This window comes from Bufo bufo, chromosome 2 (assembly GCF_905171765.1).
Source record: "Bufo bufo chromosome 2, aBufBuf1.1, whole genome shotgun sequence".
Taxonomy (NCBI): domain Eukaryota; kingdom Metazoa; phylum Chordata; class Amphibia; order Anura; family Bufonidae; genus Bufo; species Bufo bufo.
This window is the reverse complement of record NC_053390.1, coordinates 476,192,931-476,211,942: the sequence shown is the minus strand read 5'-3', so window position 1 is coordinate 476,211,942 and position 19,012 is coordinate 476,192,931. Positions and strand designations below refer to the sequence as shown.

Sequence of the window (19,012 nt, the reverse complement as noted above, 5' to 3'; positions counted from 1 at the left end):
CACACTTTATTGCATTACCTAGTCTTCCCAATGCTAAAACTCTTGCACAGGTGTTTGTCGACAACATCGTGAAACTACATGGCATTCCTTTTGATGTGGTGTCCGATCAGTTTGTTTCCAGATTCTGGAGAGCGTTCTGTACTCGTCTGTGTGTACAATTGTCCTTCTCTTCGGCTTTTCATCCTCAGTCGAATGGACAGACGGAGCGCACTAATCAGAATCTGGAGACTTACTTGAGATGTTTTGTTTCAGAGAATCAGAAAGAGTGGTCTTCATTTTTGTCTTTAACTGAGTTTGCTATAAATAACCGTAGACAGGAATCCCCTGATAAGTTGCCGTTTTTTGGGGCATATGGGTTCCATCCACAGTTTGGTACCATTTCTGGTGCTCAAAATTCCGGCATTCCTGAGGAGGAACGATTTTCCTCTTCTTTGTCTTCTATTTGGCGGAAAATCTAAAATAACCTGAAAAAGATGGGCAACAGGTATAAGCGTGCGGCTGACAGGAGATATATGAATGGTCCGGAACCTGAGAGTGGGTGATTCTGTGTGGTTGTCTACAAGAAACATTAAACTTAAGGTACCTTCTTGGAAGTTAAGCCCTAGATTTATTGGTCCATATAAGATCACTGCCATTGTTAACCCTGTAGCATTCAGTCTTGAACTTCCTCAGGCGTTGAAAATACATAACGTATTTCATAAATCGTTGCTAAAGAAATATGTCGAAGTTGAGCCGTCCTCCTTGCCTCCCACTCCTGTCATGGTGGACGGCAATTTAGAATTTCAGATCAGCGGGATTGTGGACTCCCGAGTTCTCCGGAGATCCCTCCAGTATCTCGTTCATTGGAGAGGGTACGGACCAGAGGAGAGGATGTGAGTTCCAGTGACCGATGTTTATGCTAGTCGTCTGGTGAGAGCATTCCACAGAGCTCATCCTGATAAGGTCGGTGCTGGGTGCCTGGAGGTCACCCATAGAAGGGGGGTACTGTCACATCTGTGACAGGTCTCAGAAGGTCTGAAAGATTATCTACGCATTAGTGATCTGACAGTCTCTTTCGGTTTTACTTTGTGTGTTGCTGGTATATCCACACCTCCTGTTCAGGTGTGGATCATGTGACCTCTACCTCGCCCTATTTAGTCTGACTTTTCCCATCACTCCTTGCTTGGGATAGCTTCATTTGGTTTTGGAAAAGCTGGAGTGTGGTTTGTGTTGAAGTCCTGTTCGTCTATCAGCCTCAGAAGTGTTCCGCTTGTTGTGTTTTGTATCCCCCCCCCTGTTGCTTACTAGGCCTCAGTGAGATGCTAGTTCCTTCACCAGGGAAGGAAAGGGTGGTCCCTGCCCTGTCATTATCTTTAGGGCATCTGAGGGTCACCAAGGTTTTCTAGGTTCCTGTGTATGGGTATCTCTACCATCGAGAGGTGTCTATACGGATAGGAGTTAGGGCCAGGAGCAGGGTTTTTATAGGTGGTGACCCTTTTCCTTCCCTAGCGGTGAGGCCTAGTGTCTTTCCTCTTCCTTCTTGTTGTCTTTTGGTGTTCTCCCCTACTACATCCATGACAACGGTGTCCAGAATTGAATGGGTGGCTTCTGGCGGAAAGCAGTATTGGCGTTGATGTGGAGGGTCGGGACCTTGTTTGTCCACCTGAACGCCAATTAGTCTGCTACAATCGTTTTTGCTCTGGGCCCACAGATCGGGGTACTGATACACAATAGGCTCGAGGTCTGGATTATGCGAGATCTCTGGCCAGTTGTGTTCGAGTACTTCAGTAGAATTATCTACTGTTGTCAATGGTGGTCCCAGACACTGGCATTGGATGACAAACACCTTGGATTGTCTGGGACCCTTCCATACAATACTATTTGCCAGATCTAGGATCCACCCATTTTGGGTCATTACGTCGGTTCCAATAATGTTGTCAGAACCAGGGTAATACCACATTGGGATCCTAAGGGTCATGTACCTGGTAATCTGGACAATTATCTCTTCGATTCTGTGGGCCTTCACCCCCTCCCCTTGTTGTCCTGTTCCTGGAATCAGTTGCTATACTTGTTCTCCCTGGGTGTTTGGGTGAAATGCAGTGTCCGTTCCACCTGTCCCCTAGTGTCTACCGCGTCGGATGTTTGATCTTGTGGGAGACCTTGACGCCGTCGCCGCTGTCTCCCCCTGTGCCATTCCCGAAACACAAACCTGTTTAGTGGGCAACATGCTGTTAGCACCAGGCCATGACAGATTCGAAATTACCTGCTGCAAATCCGCAATGGTTTGCGTTGTCGCAGCCAGATCCTCTCGAAGTTGAACAATCGTGGTATCCGTAGATACCGCATTGTTCCTAAACTGATTTATCTTCAGTGTACAGTCTGAGCAGTTCCTTGTCCATGTCAGAGTAGAAACTCTCTTTGTCCAAGAGTCTAGACTCTAACACGCAAATCTCTCTGCCCCTCTCGACCATACACTGGGACTTCTCTTGTAATTGTGTTTGTAATGTGTGTAACTGTTTAATGTTCTCAACACAACAATGCCTTTGTTGTGTTGTTAAGTGTTTCAAGATGTTCTGGCTTCCAAATGATATCCTCATAGGTGTAAACCAATTTTGTTAACATTTGGAGCCGTTTTTTTTTTTTTTTTTAACACACTATTATTAATGCAGATTTTATCATGAGCGTATGCCTGGTCCAATAGAGTGGACCATAGCAGCTCAGTGGATTTGTAAGTGGTGGGAATTATGGGGTTGTATGTGCTATGTTTGCTGAGGTGTTGCAGTGTAGACAAGTTTATACTCACTTTTTGATGAGAGGCCAACTTCTTTGGTGTCGTTGTTTGTTGTCCTGTGTTGCTGTCCACGGAGGTCCTTCAATATTCGGAACGCCTTCTCCCGACCAGCCAGACGACTTCTGTTCAGCTTCAATGATGATGGTTCTCTCTTCAGTGGTGTAGGTGATGACTTCTCTCCAGTTCTCAGTGGGCGTGTAAGGGAATCAGAAAATACTTAATACACAAATCAGAAAGATTTAAGTTCTCTGCTGTAGATTTTGGTTCGTGACTAGCTCTGAAAAATTGCTTTCAGTCCGAATTATCAGGTCCTGGATGCTCAGAATCCACTGACCACATCTCTGTTGCCTGACTAATTCACAGAATAGCGACTTCCTTCACCAAAGCCAAACATGGACGCAAATTCCTAGCAGTGGGCCTGGCTCGCCAATGTTAAAGGGGATATTAATTATTGGTATTTATGCCAATCTCAATAATTAATATTCATAAATAGGTATGAGTCGTCTAGTGATGCCTCCACCTATTTACACCAATTAAACAAACACTACTGATTACCTCACTCTATTCCTGAACTACGTGCGTTCACACTAGTACTATTACTACTACTACACTATGGCGGCGATACAATATAAAAGACTACACTCTGTACCTTCAACAATAAAAGGAATGTATTATACAATGACACGTCCAATACTAATATATATATATATATATATATATATATATATACACAGTACAGACCAAAAGTTTGCACACACCTTCTCATTCAAAGAGTTTTCTTTATTTTCATTGTAGATTCACAGATTCACACTGAAGGCATCAAAACTATGAATTAACACATGTGGAATTATATACATAACAAACAAGTGTGAAACAACTGAAAATATGTCATATTCTAGGTTCTTCAAAGTAGCCACCTTTTGCTTTGATTACTGCTTTGCACACTCTTGGCATTCTCTTGATGAGCTTCAAGAGGTAGACCCCTGAAATGGTTTTCACTTCACAGGTGTGCCCTGTCAGGTTTAATAAGTGGGATTTCTTGCCTTATAAATGGGGTTGGGACCATCAGTTGCGTTGAGGAGAAGTCAGGTGGATACACAGCTGATAGTCCTACTGAATAGACTGTTAGAATTTGTATTATGGCAAGAAAAAAGCAGCTAAGTAAAGAAAAACGAGTGGCCAAAAGGTCAGTCAGTCAGCCGAAAAATTGGGAAAACTTTGAAAGTAAGGGCTATTTGACCATGAAGGAGAGTGATGGGGTGCTGCGCCAGATGACCTGGCCTCCACAGTCAGCGGACCTGAACCCAATCGAGATGGTTTGGGGTGAGCTGGACCGCAGAGTGAAGGCAAAAGGGCCAACAAGTGCTAAGCATCTCTGGGAACTCCTTCAAGACTGTTGGAAGACCATTTCAGGGGACTACCTCTTGAAGCTCATCAAGAGAATGCCAAGAGTGTGCAAAGCAGTAATCAAAGCAAAAGGTGGCTACTTTGAAGAACCCAGAATATGACATATTTTCAGTTGTTTCACACTTGTTTGTTATGTATATAATTCCACATGTGTTAATTCATAGTTTTGATGCCTTCATAGTCATGAAAATAAAGAAAACTCTTTGAATGAGAAGGTGTGTCCAAATTTTTGGTCTGTACTGTATGTCCCCACTTGCCATACAGGGCCAATATATACACGGTCATACAGGAAATATATACTAACTATAAGGGGGCACATATATTTATATATATATATATATATATATATATATATATAAAGGGGGCACATTTTCCCCACAGGGGCCACATATTTCCCACAGGGGCCACCAAGGGCAGATGTGCGCAGATGCTGGGCACATCTGCGCACATCATCCTATGATGTGGCAGTCAATGCATGCATATATGGATATATATGCATACGTCTCAACCCTTCCTCAACAATCCCCCTGTTGTCGGAAATACGACAATATATCTTGGGGGAAGGGTTGAGATATATTTGCCCCCCTCGCGGTATTATTGCCGATCTTCAGTTATGGCCCGCCTCCAAGGAATCTGGAGCGGGTTCACCCTCACAACCTCAGTCTCCAACTTTCTTCAAGCACGACTTTCGTCCAATGTCTCTTGTTCCATCTTGATGGGCGCGGTTCTCCCATGGACAGATTAATAGGTATTTACAAGGCAGGTCAGATTTTTCATTGCGCGAGATGATGTCATGGTACCTAAATTCTAACTGCGGAGAACACCTCCACCACACTACACATCCAGCCCATCCCTTAAGAACTTCACCGTTCCGGGTTTCAAGGTGGCAAATGGCGAACAGAGGAGGCCTGTCCCTATCGTGTCCTAATCTTATCCCCATTCACACACAATCAGGTCACATCCCTCCCAACATCACCAAATTCCATTAAGAGTGTGTACCCATAGAGACTCATGCAACCTGGCCTATCTTTCTACACCTCCAAAGACACAGGCAGGTCGTAGACCCACGTGTCAATGGGAAACGACTATAGGATGCAAATGTGTACAGCCAAATTATAACTCACCGCAGTGTGTTGGGTGAGTTTCCCTGGGTATAGGCTGTCACACATTTGTACCTAGAGTGTCCATGGGTACACAATTGACCAACAAACAAAATAAATATATGTACATAGTGCTATGGGGTTTCAGGGTAGCACAAGTTATACGTCCTGAACCTTCATAGGAAACAAAGTGTGTCCATAAGATATTTGGCTACAGGACAATGTTGGAGTTATATCCTGAGCCTCCTCCTCCGGTTAGTTTGGTAAAGTTCTGTCTGGTTCTGGTGTATTTGGTCAATAAGTCCCTTGACCCTCCGATACACATTCTAATGTAGATGACGATGACCAGAACCAGAAGAAGTTTCACTGGGTGAAAAAAGCGATCGTAGAATAAGCTCTTCCACCCGAACGTCTCCAAGTCTTTCTCCAGAGCCTGAGATAATGCTCCCGCTGGATTGTGGCACAGTCCTTCATCTCTAGAACACCTCTGAACAAAGATTGCTTGGTTGCCAAAATCCAGTGGGATCCTCTGGAGCCTCACAAGAGTGTCAGGGGGGGATAGCTAGTCTCTTCTGTGGTGTCATCTGGGTTTTTCCTCTGTTCCATATTAAACACACCTATGGCAGAAGAAAATACCAGGCGCTCCTGGGGGGATTTCTCCCCTCACGGTGCAATTAAATGTCAAAATCTGCCCTTCATCTCACAGGACCCCTCGTCATCCTAACACTGGTGTCTGAACACCCTACCTTCAGAGGATCGCGTCCCCTGCTTCACATCCCTCTGCACCAACAGATAAGGATGGCCGCCCTACTAGGTTAGGATATCCGAGGTGGGCTGTGGACAAAGCATCATTTTGTTATTGATGGCACTGTATCCTTGTCCACTCATGTGTACCCAGGCTGACTTCCCCCTGTGATCCTGTCCTGTGGAGGCCTGCAGAACCAACGGCATGGGTCATGCCCTGGCTCTCCAGGACTCCACAACACAAGGACACAGTCCACACTCTGCTGCCGATAGCAGCAGCGACTGGACTCTCAGCGGGGAATGAGAACAATCAGCAGGGTGAGACACATTCATAGACGAGGACCCTTTCCATCCACATAAAAAACATACAAACAGGTAACAAACACACAGCATGGACATACACGGGAAACAGACGGTGTAACAAATAGTACAGGGGTTTCAAATGTTGCCTAGCCTAGCTAGCTTGGCCATTCTGACTCCTCAGCGCCTGATGAGGCATGTGTCGCTGAGAGGTAACCCCTTTATGGCCAAACTGACTAGACACCGCTGCACGATTTGTTACCTGGATCCCATCACTGGACACATTGCAATTACTTGCACAAGGGCAATTCCTTGCAATGTGTCCTTTGTTCCCACACCTGAAGCACCTGATTGGGCTTTCTGTCCTGTGTGTTTTGTTCTTACTTGTTTTGCAGTGCTTCGCTATATGACCCAAGCCACCACACGCAAAACATTTAATGTTTGCACGGCATGGCTTAGGTCCGTCTACACTGCAACCGCGCTCCCTGAATTGTTCCATCTTCAGGGAGGCACTTTTCATGATCTTTCTTTTTCCCAAAGTCAGGGAAAAATCTCTGTTAGTCTGGACAGGCTTGTTCTGGCGATTTGGCCTGTCACAGACTACTCTCCCCCCTTTTTGCCCTGCACAGGGCAAAGTTTTGGGAGATTCCGACCCTGACTTTACGGAAAAAGAAAGGGCCGGCACCAACTTGGTGATGACCTGTTGCATGCCAGTCATTATCTGGGAGCTTACATCAACCGGAGCCTTCAATTTTGCTACCGTCACATCAGTAGAGGCAGTCTGTTCCTTGAAGGTCTTGACCTCAGTATAAGACTGAGTCAACTTAGCCTCAATTTCCTCCTTCTGCCTCTGCAGCTCTACTAACTGTGACTCTAACCTAGCCACCTGCGCATCTCGGTCAACAGTAGACTGCACATTCTCCGCCAGCTGTGCCCGCAATGCCGAAACCTGGTCCGAATTACTGGCACAGCAATGGCAGTGAATGGTCGGAGGAATTGTCTCCGTTGACTGAGACACCAGCGCAACTTCCTTTTGCTTTCAGATGCTAACCTTAAATGTTTGCACAAGTTTGGCTAGCATCCGAAGCCGTTTGGTGGCCTTGTTCAACACAGTCCGTTTGTTAACACATAGCTTGTCGTAACTACAAGCCTGTGCTAACAAATCGGACCACAGCATTTCTGCTGACTTGTATGTGGTGGGGAGGATGGGATCAAATTTACTGTGTCTGCTCAAGTGTTGCAGTGTGGGGAAGTCCATACTCACTTTTTGATGAGCGTCCATCTTCTCATTGGCACCGTACCTTTTCGTCCTACGCAGCTGCTTGGAAGAAGTCCTTTATCTACCGGATCGCTTCTTCCCGACCAGCCGGACTTGTACGCTGCTGCAACGAAGATGGATCTCCTTCAGTGATGTGTCCTCTTCTCCCTTGCAATCACTCGAGCGATGCAGTGACCGTGTAAAGCAAATAGCAAAATATTAGTTCACAGATAGATTAAAGATTCTCTGCTAAAGATTTTGATCTGCGTTTGGTGCTATAAGGAAGAGTTGCGTTACCTGTCCGAATTATCAGGTCCTAGACGCTCATGACCACTGACTGACTCTCTTGCCTGATAATTCACAGTATAACCGACCTCTAGCCTCAAAACCAAACACAGATTTCAAAATCTGAGCAGTGGGCCTGGCTCGCCAATGTAAAGGGGGAATATTAATTACTAATATTTATGCAAATATCAATAATTAATATTCATAAATAGGAGGAGCCGTCTATTGATGACTCCACCTATTTTTACCCTTATATTAATAACCCTACTTTCACTATACCTTACGCTAATCACTAAACTAGATGCATGCGCCTTACTAACTACCGCTAGTAACCACACGTTACACAATAGGTATGAATAACACACAGTATTTATTAACACCTACAGTACACAACACACGCAATGCACTAACAATACAGTACTAAAAATACTGTACTAAACTACACTACACAATCCCAAATTCCACCCACAAACTAACTATACAGTACACACACACATATATTAGCAGCCCACCCCACCTGGTTCTAATCCTATCCCTAAGGGAATAACGAAGGGTTAATGGTGGCGCTGCAGGGGTGAATGCAGGCCACAGACACAGAAATACAGTGAGGGGTACAGGATTACAGGGCAGCTACAGGGGTAGGACAGGGCCTTCAGGGATAGGGATTGCAATGGGATGTGTTGGTGGCAGGGAAGGGGTTACTATTGTTGGGGATATAGGGGGTATGTGAGGGGTAGGTAGGGGCTAGACAGGTTGATACTTAGTCCTTCCAGGGTTATTAGGCCTTCTCCAGGTGCACGTCATGGAGCTGCTCTCTCCCATGTCTCTCCTTGTAGTCAAGTTGCAAGAAAGGCCTGTTCCCTTTGTCTTGGACTGATATATAAGTCACTCTCACTCCCCCCCCCCCTTCCCCCATCCAAGGTGTAGGGAAATGACATCATCGTGTGCATGTGACGGAATGCATGCACTCAGATTGAAGCAGATACTGGCCCCCTGAGGCTCACAATCTGTACAGCCAACGACACCATGGCACCACACACACACACACACACACACATGTCATAGACAGTCCCTAAACAGAAGGTGGGGGAGCCCTGCTGGGCATGTTTCAAAGGGATCTATTGATCTTCTGAAGTGACCAGAAGCTGGACAATCTAGCCATCTGGTGCCATCACCCGCAGGTATGCAGGAGGAGGCGGGGGGGGGGGGGGCACCATGACTGGGGGACATAACTGGCCACATGCATATAAGACAATTGGGGCATATCTATATATATTATATATACCCAACTCTAATGTAAGTATATATGGACATGTGTGCAAATACAGGGGCATACAGACATATCCACATATACACACATAACACTATGACCTTCCCCCCTCTGGCCATACAGGGCCAATATATATATATATATATATATATATATATATATATTAGACACACATATACATATACACACACATGCACAACTATACCACTTCCCTCTACACATATACATAGTACATAATACATATATATATCCACAGATGCTTGGGGCACATCTATAAACACATACACATACAAAACTGGGGGTATGAATGGGCAATAATAAGCCCACATACATACTGTCATGCTGACATAAGTGTACAGTCGTGGCCAAAAGTTTTGAGAATGACACAAATATTAGTTTTCACAAAGTTTGCTGCTAAACTGCTTTTAGATCTTTGTTTCAGTTGTTTCTGTGATGTAGTGAAATATAATTACACGCACTTCATACGTTTCAAAGGCTTTTATCGACAATTACATGACATTTATGCAAAGAGTCAGTATTTGCAGTGTTGGCCCTTCTTTTTCAGGACCTCTGCAATTCGACTGGGCATGCTCTCAATCAACTTCTGGGCCAATTCCTGACTGATAGCAACCCATTCTTTCATAATCACTTCTTGGAGTTTGTCAGAATTTGTGGGTTTTTGTTTGTCCACCCGCCTCTTGAGGATTGACCACAAGTTCTCAATGGGATTAAGATCTGGGTAGTTTCCAGGCCATGGACCCAAAATGTCAACGTTTTGGTCCCCGAGCCACTTAGTTATCATTTTTGCCTTATGGCACGGTGCCCCATCGTGCTGGAAAATGCATTGTTCTTCACCAAACTGTTTTTGGATTGTTGGAAGAAGTTGCTGTTGGAGGGTGTTTTGGTACCATTCTTTATTCATGGCTGTGTTTTTGGGCAAAATTGTGAGTGAGCCCACTCCCTTGGATGAGAAGCAACCCCACACATGAATGATCTCAGGATGCTTTACTGTTGGCATGACACAGGACTGATGGTAGCGCTCACCTTTTCTTCTCCGGACAAGCCTTTTTCCAGATGCCCCAAACAATCGGAAACAGGCTTCATCGGAGAATATGACTTTGCCCCAGTCCTCAGCAGTCCATTCACCATACTTTCTGCAGAAGATCAATCTGTCCCTGATGTTTTTTTTGGAGAGAAGTGGCTTCTTTGCTGCCCTTCTTGACACCAGGCCATCTTCTAAAAGTCTTCGCCTCACTGTGCGTGCAGATGGGCTCACACCTGCCTGCTGCCATTCCTGAGCAAGCTCTGCACTGGTGGCACTCCGATCCCGCAGCTGAATCCTCTTTAGGAGACGATCCTGGCGCTTGCTGGACTTTCTAGGACGCCCTAAAGCCTTCTTAACAAGAATTTAACCTCTTTCCTTGAAGTTCTTGATGATCCTATAAATTGTTGATTGAGGTGCAATCTTAGTAGCCACAATATCCTTGCCTGCGTTTCTTTGCAGGTCACCATGGTTAACAATGGAAGAACAATGATTTCAAGCATCACCCTCCTTTTAACATGTCAAGTCTGCCATTTTATCCCAATCAGCCTGACATAATGATCTCCAGCCTTGTGCTCGTCAACATTCTCACCTGAGTTAACAAGACGATTACTGAAATGATCTCAGCAGGTCCTTTAATGACAGCAATGAAATGCAGTGGAAAGTTTATTTGGGATTAAGTTAATTTTCATGGCAAAGAAGGACTATGCAATTCATCTGATCACTTTTCATAACATTCTGGAGTATATGCAAATTGCTATTATAAAAACTTAATCAGCAACTTTTCCAATTTCCAATATTTATGTAATTCTCAAAACTTTTGGCCACGACTGTATATACATAGACACGTGTGCAAATACATACATACATATCTATATATATACACACACACTCGCATATACCTGGGGCATCACATACAGGGGACATACATATGTCCCCACTTGCCATACAGGGCCAATATATACACCGTCATACAGGAAATATATACTAATTATAAGGGGACACATATAAGGGGGCATATAATATCCAAAGGATGAGGCAGCACTCCAAATAAAGTGAAAAAAGTGGATCCTTTATTCCCCTCTGCAACGTTTCAACCGTCTCAATGCGGTCTTTCTTAAGCATACCACAAGGTGTCATACACGGGTATATATACCCACAATACATAGCAAACAATTAAAGTGACAATTATTCAATACAAAGTATAATAAAGTAAATAGTGCAATATACAATATATATGACTGGCGTGGTCTATATGACATGATGATTTACATGACATGATGATCTACAAAGTGCAATACAGTGTGCACAAACGCAATATTCATAGTGACAGCATAACTGTGAATTAATTAATAACAATAAAGTTCATCAACACAATATCATATCACCTGTGTGCGTATAAGGAAGTGATTAAATTAATAAGATTAAAAACAACTCACACGGCGGTGCATGGACAGGGGCGCCAAAATCTGCGTTCTCCCTGCCGAACCGCGCATGCCCACAGTCCCCGCCACGTCATAAAAGCGACACCTTCAGAGGAGAAGCCAAGCGCCGTCACCATGGAGACGTGGAAACCACATGACCAGAGCGACCGTCACGTGACCACTCAAGAGGAGGCGCCGGGCTGAGCCCCGCCCACGAAGCCGGACGTGCGTCGCCCAGCCAACCACAACGGCGTCGTTGCCCCGGCAACAACAAGCCCAGCACCGTGCCATCCACAGATCCCCCCCATAACAGTGCCATCCACAGATCCCCCCCCATAACAGTGCCATCCACAGATCCCCCCCATAACAGTGCCATCCACAGATCCCCCCCCAATAACAGTGCCATCCACAGATCCCCCATAACAGTGCCATCCACAGATCCCCCCATAACAGTGCCATCCACAGATCCCCCCATAACAGTGCCATCCACAGATCCCCCCATAAAAGTGCCATACACAGATCCCCTATAAGAGTGCCAGCACTACTGTTCTAGCGTGAGTTATTGTAACGGGCTTAATGTCTAGTGTGTGTATATATATATATATATATATATATATATATATATATATATATATAAGTTTAGTAAGTTTGCGTACTTCTCATGTAATAGTTCTCAGTCAAAATGACAATATGCTTTATATTTTAGTCCAGATGCTGCATTTGTCCAGATGCTGGGCCCCGCTGCCATTACATTCACACTAAACAGCGACACTGTTATGGGGGGGATCTGTGGATGACACATAGCATAAGATGCTATGTGTCATCCACAGATACCCCCATAACAGTGTCACACACAGACCCCAATAAGTGTCACACACAGACCCCAATAAGTGTCAGCCACAGACCAGCCCCATAACAGTGTCAGCCACATATACCCCCATAACAGTGTCAGCGACAGACCAGCCCCATAACAGTGTCAGCCACAGCGCCCCCATAAGAGTGCCATCCACAGATCCCCCATAACAGTGCCATCCACAGATCCCCCCCCATAACAGTGCCATCCACAGATCCCCCCCATAACAGTGCCATCCACAGATCCCACCCATAACAGTGCCATCCACAGATCCCCCCATAACAGTGCCATCCACAGATCCCCCCATAACAGTGCCATCCACAGATCCCCCCATAACAGTGCCATCCACAGATCCCCCCCATAACAGTGTCATCCACAGATCCCCCCCCCCCATAACAGTGTCATCCACAGATCCCCCCCATAACAGTGCCATCCACAGATCCCCCCATAACAGTGCCATCCACAGATCCCCCCATAACAGTGCCATCCACAGATCCCCCCCATAACAGTGCCATTCACAGATCCCCCATAACAGTGTCATCCACAGATCCCCCATAACAGTGTCATCCACAGATCCCCCATAACAGTTTTATCCCCCTCACAGTGCCAGCACTACTGTTCAAGTGCCCGTTATTGTAAAGGGGCTTAATGTCTAGTGTGTATATATATATATATATATATATATATATATGTTTAGTAAGTTTGCGTACTTCTCATGTAATAGTTCTCAGTCAAAATGACAATATGCTTTATATTTTAGTCCAGATGCTGCATTTGTCTTGTTGATTCATAGACCTATTGACAATTTGTCAACAGACTTACTTCTTTACCTCATAATTGAGCTCCTGTAATGTTGAATTCTGGCTGCACTGCATTCTGGGTGAGTACTGCGCTGGTGGAGCAATTAAATCAAGGCCTGGACAAGGTATTTAGGTGCCCTAGGCAGAGCAGGCAAATTGCGCCAACCCCCCCAACTCCAAATCAATTCACCTTTACCTAATTGATTCAAAAAAGAGATTTAAACACATCTTATAAGATGCAGTCACAGGTATACCCAATGTAAATCAACTGACTTACAAAGTGACACCTCCACGGATTTCAATAGTTCAATTTCCTTTTCTCTCCATTTGGTTCAGACCATAATGTGCAGATGTCTTTGGCCAGTGGTGTACTACCCCCTCTGCTATATAAAGACAAGAGGATTAATAAATTGCACATGATAGATGGGGGAGCTGTGGTAGGTTTTACATTAGGGCCAGGAGATTAGGTTACACCTCTGACTTGACTCATTGCTTCTGCCATCCATCCCCACCTTCTATAGCAAAGAACACCTCATCCAGCTGCCCATTTAACGAGCCCATCCTGTAGTTTCCACCAATACTGAACCAAAGAACATAACTACAGAACTACAAAATGATGGGACCAAAACCGAACTTTAGGCATCAAACCCCAGACCAGTCCCCAAATACAGACCCCAGATTAGCCCCACATTCATACAAACTCCAGATAAGACCCCAAATTTATACGGACCACATATAACCTCTTTTTTTTTTAATTATAAATATTTATTACATTTTTCCAATTCTTACATAATTATTCAATAATCATCTTATTCTTGCATTATTATGTTGGTTAATTAAATAAATATTTCCTCAACCCCCCACCCGTAATATGTCGGTTGCTAAAGAAAAAAAAGAAAAATAATATTACTCTCCTCACTCTATCGCCCCTCTCCCCTGCCGACCCTCAGTTTTTATTTAGCCATTTCTGCCATAACCTGGCAAATCTGTGTTTTTTCTTAATCCCAGTCAAATGAAACTGCTCTCTGGCTAGCAACATCCTAGTACGGTTCTCCCATTCTTTAACTGTAGGGGCACCACTCCCCCCCCCCCCCCCCCCCCATGTCCAACTATACATTTCCTGGCTTAGAACAGTAGTTTAGTTGCAATTTCCCTGTGTTGGGGCACTTCCACACCATCCATCACCCCTAAGATGCATTCCTCAAAATGTCTGGGCACTATAAACTGATGGTATTCCTCTATTTTTTTTAATTATCTTTACACAATAGTCTTGGATTTTTATACATGTCCATAATATATGTATATCATCCACTCCTATCTCTCCACATTTTTGACAAGTAAAGACTTTAGAGACGATACAATATATTAAATTGGGTTATTCTATAAGAGGAGAAATTCCTTGAAACCCTGGTATAGCTGAATCCTAAAAATCTTCCCGCGTAGGGTCCTGAATACCCTGCCATTTATGGATCAGGTTATCAACTGCTCTTCTGTTATTTTTTTGATGCGACAGCCGTTGGTATATTCTTGAAATCTATTTCTTGCCAGGTATTAACTTAGTAATATTGTCCAAAGCCTGTGGCAAAGTAGTTATTTGTGTGCCTTTCCCTATCGTCTTATACAGTGCGTGTTTTAGTTGTAAGTAATAGAACCTCGACCCTATATTTTTCAATTGGTATTTCCTTTTTAACTCTTCATAAGGTATAATGTCCCTCTCCTCCCATACCTGACCTAATTTGTATATTCCGTATTTCCACCAGATCTTCTGCTCAATTAATTTTAATTCTGTGAGGCCAATATTGTCCCATAGTATGGTGTCTACATAGAACCCAGTTTGGGACCATAATTCTTTTACCGTCTCCTAGCTCTTGGCCATCAACAGAATCAAAGGTATATATTTACATCCCTGTTGGGCCAGAATACCTGTTTCCATAACTTGAAAGATATTACATTTCTCCGGTCTTTTATTTATCCCTGCTATTGCGTATTACTCCATGCTATCATATTTTTTATAATCCCTGAACTAAAATAAAGTTCTAAATCTGGTACAGATAATTCGCCCTCCTTCTCCTGGATACTCAGTATCTGTACCTTTTTATCCTCGTTTTTTTTCCTCGCCATATTAAATCAGTTAGTAGACTGGCTATTATTTTAAAGTATCTTTTGTGGATTGTCACTGGTGTATTCCACAGAATATAATTCAAGGCGGGTAATACACACATCTTAACCAGCGAAATACGTCCTGCCATCGACATATCTTTTCTATACCTCAATTTTTTCTTAATTTCCTGGATTTTTGGGATCACATTTAATCTAACATAATCATTGGGGTCCGGGGTAATCTGAATTCCCAAATATTTAACTGGTTCATTAATCTTCTTAATTTCCAACTGTCCCGGTCTAAAATTGTTCAGAGGGTCACACGCCGATTTAGACCAGTTTATACTGAGTCCCGCATGTTTACCAAATTGTTTGAATACTTGAAATATCCTATTAAGTGATCCATGTGAACCCACAAATAACATGATATCATCCGCGTATAAAGCAATTTTTTCCTCATGAGTACGGTATCTGAACCCCACAATTCCCTGGTCCTGTCTGATCATGTCTGCAAGCGGTTCAATAGCTATAGCAAATAGCAGAGGGGAGAGGGGGCATCCCTGTCTAACCCCTCTGCCAATTGGTATGCAACCTGAGTGTTCTCCATTTACTATCACCCTTGCAGAGATTTCAGTATACAATAGCTTTACCCATGTAACAAAGTGATCGCTAAATCCCATTTTCTTCATTGTGTTAAACAGAAAGGGCCATTCTATCGTGTCAAAAGCCTTTGAGGCATCTATAGTTACAATCAGCCGTTCTCCGCAATTTGTGGGTTCAAACTGAGTATTCACAAAGTATCTCTTAATATTCTCTGTGGTAGTTTTCCCCAACATGAATCCCGATTGGTCCTCGTGAACAAGCGCCGAAATCACACTCCTAAGTCTATTTGCGAAAATCTTAGCTAATATTTTATTATCAGTGGTGATCAATGAGATAGGACGGTACGAATCCATCCGGACCGGGTCCTCACCTGGCTTTAAAATAAGTGTGATCAATGCTTCTCGCATAGTCTGGCAATTTTCCCATCTGCTCCGCTGACTCCCAGATTCTAAGCAGTTTTGGAATTAATATTTCCATAGCATCATCACGACGGCATACAAGGAGATTGACCCCTGACCTCTGTAGGGGCAGGAACAGAGAAAGGTTAAATACCCTCCTCCCACCACCAACACCAGTGTTTCCTGTCCCTACAGAGGACAGGGCAGAGAAAGGTCTCCCTGTATGCAGGGAGATGAAGCTAAGGAAATGGAACCTGTTTATTTTTTATTTTCCGTTACCTTTGGAAAACGCCGGCATCCAGCATGGCGTCCCCCTGCCCTCCCGCGGTCCAAGTACTAACGCTGGGCAGGGGGTTCAGGGCTATCTCGTCCTGGTTATTCCGGGGCCTGTCCCTGGCGCAGACTCCCTCCTAGCCTAAGGAAAGGGCGATAGCTGGGTGCGCGCCGGCGCATGGAGCGCATGTTTCTGACGTCACGGCCGGCGACCCGGAAGTGACGTCGCGGCGGCAGCGTGGAGCCCAGTTTAAAACCGAGGCATAAACGCTGGTTACCGCCCGTGTCAGAACGCTCCCAGGATCGGTCCCCACTGGTGCGGAACCCTTGCCTACAGAGAGGACGATGTCAGCATCTGAGCGATCCCCCAGAGCTGAGCCACCGGCGCTGCTACCAACTGTGAGTCCCCTTCGGGGGTATTGTTTGTGCAGGTCAGGGAGTCTGTTGATCCCCCTCTCCTGCTGTAATGGGTGGAAGGGGGAAAAAAGAGAGAGAGGAAGTTATTTCCAGGGGCAGCTAGCTCGCCTCTGCTGTCCCCCTCTTGCTCTCTCTCTCTCTCCCTCTAGTGGTCATACCCTGATGCCCTGCCTTCTCCTCTCTTTTAGGCTAAAGAAGCCCCGAAAAAAATCAAAAAGACACTCAAATGTATCTCCTGCAATAGCAGACTTCCTGACTGCTACCCTAAAAAGTTGTGCAAGTCTTGTATTTCTAATATTGTACGGGATGAAGCACCCTCCTTAAAAGAGGAATTGAAAACCATGATTCAGGAAGAGATCCGTTCATCCCTGGCCCACCTGTCCACTAATCCCCCCGACTTGCCGCAACCTAAGAGGAAGCGGGCTAGGTCTCCGTCCCCTTCGGACCTAGAAGTTATGGCGGATGAAAGTGCCCACTCCGTTAAGTCATGGGAAGAGGGGGAGAGAGTCTCTGATACAGACTCAGTGGATGACAGTCGTAGATATTACTTTTCTACAGAAGAAATGTCCGACCTATTAAAGGCAGTAAGGTCGACCATGGGCGTGGAGGAAGTGCAACGTACCCATTCAGTACAAGAAGAAATGTTTGGGGGCCTAAGAGTCAAGAAAACTCGTGTGTTCCCCATTAACGAGAGTATTAGGGATATGGTCCTTGATGAGTGGGCAGATCCAGAAAGACGTCTGGGAGTCCCGGCTGCGTTCAAAAATAGGTTGCTTTTTGATCCAGAGGAATCTAAAATTTTCAATGAAATTCCCAAGATCGATGTACAGGTGGCCAAAGTGAACAAAAAAACATCTCTCCCATTTGAAGATACCTCCCAACTTAAAGATTCAATGGATCGTAAAGCGGACAGTCTTCTCAGGAAATCCTGGGAGGCGTCCATGTTCAATATTAAAACCAATATTGCGGCTACCTCAGTCGCCCGATCCATGTATCTTTGGTTGGGAGAATTGGAAACTCATATTAAGGATAGAACATCTAGGGAACAAATTCTTAGTTCTCTCCCTCTTTTAAAATCCGCCACGGCCTTCCTGGCGGATGCCTCTGCCGAATCAGTCCGATTCTCAGCCAGAGACGCGGCACTTTCCAATGCAGCCAGAAGAGCCCTCTGGATGAAGTGCTGGTCAGGGGACAAGACGTCTAAATTGAAGCTCTGTTCCATACCCTTTTCTGGAGAATATGTGTTTGGCCCGGTGCTAGATAAGATTCTAGAGAAGGCCGCGGACAAAAAGAAGGGGTTTCCGGAAGATCGCCCCTCCAGACGCCGGTATCCTTTTCGCCCCTCCTCGGGTCAAGAAAAAAGCTACAGGGGGAAAGGGAAATCAGGACGTTGGAGCTATCCAAAAGGGGGAAGAGGAAGAGGCCAATCCTTCTCCCACCCAAAATCCTCCGATAAGCAATGACGTCGGGGTGGGGGGAAGACTCTCAAGATTCCTGGGGTCATGGGAATCCATCTCCCAGAACCCCTGGATTTCCAAGGTAGTCGGGGCAGGCTACCAAATAGAGTGGTCTTCAAGACCCCCAAACAAATTTTCACTGACACGGTTCCAAATGAACCTTTGGCAAGGAGTCCAGAAACTTCACTTAATGAATGTAATCTCACCGGTCCCGCCTCCAGAAAGAGGCAGGGGTTTCTATTCAACCCTATTTCTAATCAGGAAGAAAGAAGGCACTTTTCGGACTATCATAAACCTGAAACCACTAAACAGATTCATCCGTTATCAAAAATTCAGGATGGAGACCCTAGCATCTACAATCCCTCTGCTAAGCAAAGACGTCTTCATGTGCACAATAGACCTACAAGACGCTTATTACCACATTCCCATTCACACCGACTCACAAAAGTTTCTCCGGTTTGCAATCCAGGATATATCAGGAAACGTCCATCACTACCAGTTCAGGGCCCTT

At 44.8% G+C, this 19,012-nt stretch overlaps 1 protein-coding gene across 3 annotated transcripts in view; it reads left to right on the top strand.

Annotated features, from left to right (window-relative positions):
- The window catches only part of NFIC (nuclear factor I C), a 650,631-nt gene that overhangs the window by 622,725 nt on the left and 8,894 nt on the right, over positions 1 to 19,012 (top strand). The window lies entirely within an intron of this gene.